An 8,030-nucleotide genomic window follows, 5' to 3' on the forward strand; every position below is an offset into this window, starting at 1 on the left:
AGTTAACAAAACAAAGAATGCTTGAGAACAGTACTACGAAATGTAGCTATTGTTGGACCAAACTGTTAACCAAACATTACATTTCAGAGGACCAAACTATTAACTGAACATCAAATTCATATTAACATTACAGAGGAAAATTCACTAGAAGGCACTGGCGGTGGCCTCGAGAAAACAACATGAACTGTATTTCAAGTATACAACAACGTGGCGGTGTTGACCGTGGCCTCGAAGACGAGGTGCTCCTCCAAGATCTGGCGGTTGGCATGCATGGCAGCCATAGCGACCTCATGCGCGCGTGCGGCCGCGATTTGCTTCTCCGCTGCCAGATGCTACTGAGCTCCATGTTATACTGCATGCAAAATGGTTGTGGGCGGCGCTTAATTGGAGGACGGGGCCAGTGATTTCGGCCAAAGGTGTCGAACCATCGGCCGGGGCATGTGGGACAAGGAAGGAGGAGGATGGTTTGGGTGGGGTGTCGATTACCTGACCATATCGACGAGTCCGCGCAACAAGCAGAAGGGTCGGTGGCGAGGAGGCAGCGCTGCAAGAAGAAGGGTCGCCGGTGAGAGGTAGCGTTGCAAGAAGAAGGGTCGCCGGCGAGGAGGCGGTGCTGTAAGAAGAAGGGTCGCCGGCGAGGAGGCTGAGCTACTAGTAAGAAGCAGTGAATGTTTGAACTTGGAAAGCAAGGAGGAACAGTGGAAATGTGGCTTTTGGTGGGAGGGAGCGGGCGGGGAGATAGATATTTTTGCGGTGGCAGAAAAATTTTGCTCGGTGCCGCGGCAAACTGGCGCGCAAATGTGGTTCAAGCGCGGGCGGTGGACTGTAGACGACGAAGCTTCCTGCGTAAGCTAGACAAGACGGTGCACCAAGATATTTTTTATCGCATCCCATGATTCTTGCTAGTACACTATTTGTGGTATACCTGATTTTTTCATTATGTTTTGAAAGACAAAATAATGTTACGGAGGGAAAGGATGGTGTTTGAATTGCTAGAACATTTATGTACATGACTGTCGTGTTAAAATTTGGAATTAATCCAGGTTCGTTTGGAATTTTTATGCATTAATTGAGTTTCTAGGCATTTAATGTGCTTAGTTCAAATTATAACTACAAGCATATGCTCCAGTGCACCAAAGTTTGGTGAAAAATCACATGTGTGTCTTTGGGTGAATTTATAGGTCCCATGCAAGAATGGGAATGAAATTCAAACATCTGGGCATCGTGGCTGGCCGAGAACATTGAGAAACTTGGTTTTTAAATTCCTATAAATTCAAAACTCGCCTGAAAATCATGAAACTTGGCATAGTGTCATTTCATGGTACCAACAACTGTGGTAAAAAATTGGCCGCATTTGGACAAGTTTTGGTATAAGCTTCTTGCAAACCGGAGCTTCTCTCGAGAAGACTCGTGGTTCCTCGGGAGGGATGTGTCACCTTTGTGTGCGAAATGATATACGCAACCTCCCCCCTTGATTTTCTACAGGAGCAACATAGAACTATATGAGTGTCGTGTTAAAATTTGGAATTATTCCAGATTCATTTGGCCTTTTTATACATTAATTGAATTTTGAGCATCTAATGTGCATAATTCAAATTTGAACTACAAGCACATGCTCCAGTGCACCAAAGTTGGTCGAACAATCACATGTGTGTCCTTGGGTGAATTTCTAGGTCCCGTGCAAGAAAGGGGAATGAAATTCAAACATCTGGGCATCGTGGCTCGGTTGGATATATTGAGAAACTTGTTTTTTTAATTCTCGTAAATCCAAAACATGCCTGAAAATCTTGAAACTTGGCCTGGTGTCATGAAATGACACCAACATGTTGTGGTAATGTTTTTGGCTAAATTGGGATAAGCTTTGGTATAGGCTTCTTGAAACCGGAGCTTCTCTTAAGAAGGCTCGTGGGTCCGGGAGGGAATGGTCACTTCCGTGTGCGAAATGATATACACTGCCTTCTCCCACCTTAATTTTTACACAGGCAGCTTAGACCAAATAGGAGTTTCGTGCTAAAATTTGGAATTATTCCGGTTCGTTTGGCCTTTTTTATACATCAATTGAATTTCTGGGCATTTAATGTGCATAATTCAAATTTGAACTACAAGCACATTCTCTAGTGCACCAAAGTTGGTTGTAAAATCACATGTGTGTCCCTGGGTGAATTACTAGGTCCCATGCAAGAAATGGGAATTAAATTCAAACATCTGGCGTCGTGGCTCGGCCGAAAATATTGAGAAACTTAGTTTTTATAATTCTTGTAAATCCAAAACACGCATGAAAATCCTGAAACTTGACATGGTGTCATGACATGGCACCAACATGTTGTGGTGAATTTTTTGGCCGAATTGGAACAAGCTTTGGTATAAGCTGCAAACTAGAGCTTCTCTCAAGAAGGCTCGTGGTTCTGAGAGGGAACGTGTCACATACACTGCCTTCTCCTGCCTTAACTTTTTTACATAGGCAACTTAGACCAAATAGGAGTTTCATGCTAAATTTTGGAATAATTCCGGGTTCGTTTGGCCTTTTTTTATACATTTATTGAATTTCTGGGCACTTAATGTGCATAATTCAAATTTGAACTACAAGCACATGCTCCGTTGCACGAAAGTTGGTTGAAAAATCACAAGTGTCTCCTAGGGTGAATTTCTCGGTCCCATGCAATAAATGGGAATGGAATTCAAACATCTAGGCATCGTGGCTTGGCGGAAATATTGAGATACTTGGTTTTTTAATTCCTGTAAATCCAAAACATGCCTGAAAATCATGAAACTTGGCATCATGTCATGATATGGCACCAACATGTTGTGGTAATTTTTTTGGCCGAATTGGGACAAGCTTTGGTATAAGCTGCAAACCGGAGCTTCTCTCAAGAAGGCTCGTGGTTCCGAGAGGAAACGTGTCTCATACACTGCCTTCTCCCGCCTTAACTTTTTTACATAGGCAACTTAGACCAAATAGGAGTTTCATGCTAAATTTTGGAATAATTCTGGGTTCATTTGGCCTATTTTTATACATTTATTGAATTTCTGGGCATTTAATGTGCATAATTCAAATTTGAACTACAAGCACATGCTCCATTGCACGAAAGTTGGTTGAAAAATCACATGTGTCTCCTTGGGTGAATTTCTCGGTCCCATGCAAGAAATGGGAATGGAATTCAAACATCTAGGCATCATGGCTCGTCCAGAAATATTGTACTTGGTTTTTTAATTCCTGTAAATCCAAAACACGCTTGAAAATCATGAAACTTGGCATGGTGTCATGACATGGCACCAACAAGTTGTGGTAAATTGTTTTGGCGAATTGGGACAAGCTTTGGTATAAGCTTCTTGCAAACCGGAGCTTCTCTCAAGAAGGCTCGTGGTTCTGAGAGGGAACGTGTCAGCTTCGTGTGCGAAACGACATACACTGCCTTCTCCCGCCTTAATTTTTTTACACACACAACTTAGACCAAATAGGAGTTTCGTGCTAAATTTTGGAATTATTCCAGTTTGTTTGGCCTTTTTATACTTTAATTGAATTTATGGCTATTGAATATGCATAATTCAAATTTGAACTACAAGCACATGCTACAGTGCACCAAAGTTGGTTGAAAAATCACATCTGTGTCCTTGAGAGAATTTTAGGTTCCATGCAAGAAATGGGAATGGAATTCAAACATCTTGGCGTCGTGGCTCGGTCGGAAATATTGAGAAACTTGGTTTTTTAATTCCTATAAATCCAAAACACGCCCGAAAATCATGAAACTTGGCATGGTGTCATGACATGGCCCCAACATGATGTGGTAATTTTTCTGGACGAGTTGGGACAAGCTTTGGCATAGGCTTCTTGCAAACTGGAGCTTCTCTGAAGAAGGCTCGTGGTTCCGACAAGGAACTTGTCACCTCCATGTACGAAACGACATACACTGCCTTCTCCCGCCTTGATTTCTTTAAACGGGAAGCTTAGACCAAATAGGATTTCATGCTAAATTTTGGAATTCCGTTTGGCCTTTTTTATACATTAATTGATTTTCTAGGCATTGAATGCACATAATTCAAATTTGAAGTACAAGCGCATGCTTGACTGCGCAAAAGTTAGTTGGAAAATCATTTATGTGTACTTGGGCGAATTCTAGGTGCCATGGAAGAAGTGGGAATTGAATTCAAACATTTGGGCGTCTTGGCTCGACCGGAAACATCGAGAAACTTGGTTTAAAAATTCCCGTAAATCCAAAACTCGCCTGAAAATCATGAAACTTGGCATGGTATCATGACATGGCACCGGCATGTTGTGGTAATTTTTTGTCCGATTTGCGAAGGCACACGCATTAACAATCAACAAAGTCATTTTGGAACAAGTGTTGTCACGTTACAAATTGGAAACACAAGTATTATTGAAACCATGGGCGTTCTACTAATCATTTACGTGCAGCCACGCGTCCCCTTTGTTATTGGCCGGGAGGTGCCATGCGGGGTAGCTATTTGAGTATGGGAGGTGTGCGGTCAGACCCTTGCGAATGCTCATCAGAAGGACAACCCTTTGACCTCTATCCGCCGCCCACCTCCGTCCCAACATCTCCATTAATGGCGTCCGAGCCCCTATTTCATGGTGTGGCTATGTCTCACTCGACTGAGATTTAAGAGAGAAAAAAGAAAATCTGAAAAGAAAGTTTTGCACGGATCTTGATGTAAGATCCGACGGACCTATATAGCATCGACTACGACTTATAGCAAGACTGATGAATATAACGACGATGACAGTGGATAATAATTGCCTTACATATTTAGGAAGATAATTAAAAAATCCACATGCGGCAACACCCGAAATACACAAGGGCAAAAGAAGAAGGAAGACAATGATCTCGCTGGCTGATCTCTACTTTCTTGATGTGTTGCTGCAGACCGCAGGAACTAGTCTCGATGGCAAGCGGCATGAGCTCTTTCGTGTCCTCAAGACACTGCTTTAGAGCATCCACGGATTCCTTCACCAGCCTTTGGTGTTCGATGCGAACCATGGCATTCTCATTCATAAGTTTCTTGACGATGACGCTGTTCCTCTCCAACAAGGCAGTGGTCTCCTCGTGCTGCTTCGTCGTTTAGGTGATCGCCGCCCTGAGCAGGTCGCGCTCGGTGTGGAGCTTCGCCTTGTCCTCCCCTAGTCCCCGGATTATGCTGGTAGCATTTTCAAACAAGGCATTCATCTCGTCCTGCTGCTTCATCCAATCAGAGATCCGACCCATCAGGTCATCGAGCATAGCACGCATGCGCCTGTGAGATTCCTCGCCTTCCCGCAAGACATTTTTCCCAAGCCATCGCGGCACGGGAATTCATCACTGCTATAGTCGTGGTGCGGCGGGACACCTTTGCTGCTTCCGCAGTGTGGCCAGACCAGTATGCTACATCAATGGTACGGCGGGACCTCTGTGCTGCTTCGGCGGCACAACAAGACCTCTGCTGCTTCCGTGGTGCGGCCAGACCAGTCTGCTACATCGACGGCACGGCGGGACCTCTGTGCTGCTTCGGCGGCACAACGGGACCTTTGTGCTACTATGGCCGCGTGGCGGTACATGTCGGCTGCTTTCGTAGTGAGGCAGGACATCTCTCGTGCTTCCGCTTCCATGCTTGCCTCTCCCTGGTAGTAAGCTCTCGACCCAAAACTGACGCTGCCCATGGCATACGCAAGGGAACGACAATGAATGGCTTGTTTGTTTTTGTGGATGAGGAGTTGAGGAGGAATGTGCAGTCATCTTGGAGCAGTAGTATTTAAACCAAGTACTAATACACTCCTAAGTGGGAAGCCGTTTAGGTTTTGATCGGTGAACAGGTTTGCAATTAAATATAGCATGGTAGTAATTTGGAATGTGATGGGACGCAGGCTCAAAATTTATTGACGGTTCTATAATTTCTAAGTGCAGCACTATTCCCGGACGGCATAATGTGGGCATGCTTTCTCGGGCACGTACGTGGCATTTGCACCATCGGGTGCACCGCAATAGGCGATGTCAGCACACGTCTTGTTCCAACAATCACGTGCGCTCGTTATTACCATCGCGCACGCTTACTTTAATTAGAATGTGTGCCCGTCTAGCACACACATGTTGATCTAGCTGACCATTTCTATTGTGTTGCCTAATCGCACACAGTTCATCCGTCTGAAGTGTATGCCCTCAATCGCACACACCTTCATCCGGCTACCCGTTTCTATTATTCCGCCTCACCACCAACTATTTATCCGACTGAACTGTATGTCGTATATCGCACACGCCTTCATTTGGCTGCCCATTTTTGTTCTTCTTCCTCATCGCAAACAGTGTATTGAACTGAACCATATGCCCCGCATCACAGACGCACCTAAAATCTGAACCATGTTTGATGTATCCACCATCGCAAATGTTTTGCATCTTTTTTGACGGTTTTTTACATCACTGTTTGCGATTAATGCATCGCACATAGTTTCGTCGAAGGATCTCTGATTGTAGTGTCGCGTTAGTAGCATCCTGTAGTAGTGATATGCCGGTAATTTCGCCTCTCCCATTTATTTTCTTGGAAGAATTCCACCGATTAGAGAGTGTTTAGCAGTGCGTTCAAAATTTGGGAGAATGAGCATCCACTTCTACCTTGCCAAGTCCATTTGAATCAAATTTTGAAATACTAGCTTGCCACTTCTTTTTAGATGGTGAGATGATGCTCGGGACTCATGTGCTTTTACATGCTTGTTGCTACCGATTTACTATTTGACAAATAGTTGACCCACTCAAAAATATGAATCAAACCCGAAATGAAATATCTCGATTCAATGAAATACATTGTTCACCAGGTCAAAATTGTGGATTAAATCAAAAATGTATCACCTCAATTGAGTAGCATGTTGTATTATAGTATGCCATGAACATGCTAAAAGTCAAACTAATGAACTTGTTTGATACACATATCTCCGTTCATGTGTGGATTGCAAACACCATGTTCTCTAATTCAAATATTTGAATGCAAATTTATACGAAAACATGGTTTATATAGGTCTTTGATGTATAAACGCGACCTCCCCCTCTCCTGGACTCCTATTCTCTCTTTAGAAGACAATCTTCGTTTCTATCGCACGCATACAAACACAAACCTTGTTAGTCCCTCTCTCTCTCTCCCCCCTCTCCCTCTCTCTCTCTGTGGGTCTTTCTAGTTTGCATGCACACTCCATGTATAGGTCTCTCTCGCACATAATGCATGATTCTCTAGTCCAAGGTAAATACCTAGGGTGCACTCATCGTACACACAGAAATTCCCTAGCTCGTTTTCTGTAACTCTCTCAGGCACCACTGCGCCGTCTTGAGGCTCTTCCTTCACTCTCTCAAACTCTCCATCCCCCTAGGTCACACATACACATTCATATGTCACTCTGTCGCCGTTCTGGGAACCTGGGAACTCAGACTTGCTTGCCTGCAGCCCATGGCATGGCTCCATCGATGGCCTGGTATGGCCCATCTTCAGCACACTCAAGACAAGACCCTCGCGAGGCAGACGACGCCAAGACCTCCGGAGGGAGCAGCCTCCTCAGGATGGCTCCTAAGAAGCGGAGATTCCTATGCAAGAACCCATTTCATGAGCTTTGGGTGACGCAAGCCACGACGACCAAGGCTAGGTGGGTGCCAGCAGGCGCAGAGCAGCAGGTTTCCTTTCGGTGCTAAGGAGGCAAGCGCAGGCGCGGGGTCTAGGGGAATCACCCAAAGGTTTCCATTCTCGTGCAACAAGACCAAGACCGCCAGGACGGCAGGATAAATGTCATCACCGAGCCCACCACGGCATGACGAGCAGAAGCTTTGTGGATGAAGACTACCTTTCGTCAGGATAAGATGTACTACTTGCCCCCGTTCAAAATTGGCCACTGTGAAATCCCTTCCTGCCTTCGTTTGGAGGAAGAGGACCAAGGACGCTATAAATATAGCTTAGCCACCACCACATGGGGGGGGGGGAGGGATCGAAGATCCGGGATCCAACCAAAACCCTCACTAGCTCACATCCACACAAGAACAGACCTCCTGAGGTTGTTCTTCTCC

Source organism: Triticum aestivum, chromosome 6B (genome assembly GCF_018294505.1).
Source record: "Triticum aestivum cultivar Chinese Spring chromosome 6B, IWGSC CS RefSeq v2.1, whole genome shotgun sequence".
Classification (NCBI taxonomy): domain Eukaryota; kingdom Viridiplantae; phylum Streptophyta; class Magnoliopsida; order Poales; family Poaceae; genus Triticum; species Triticum aestivum.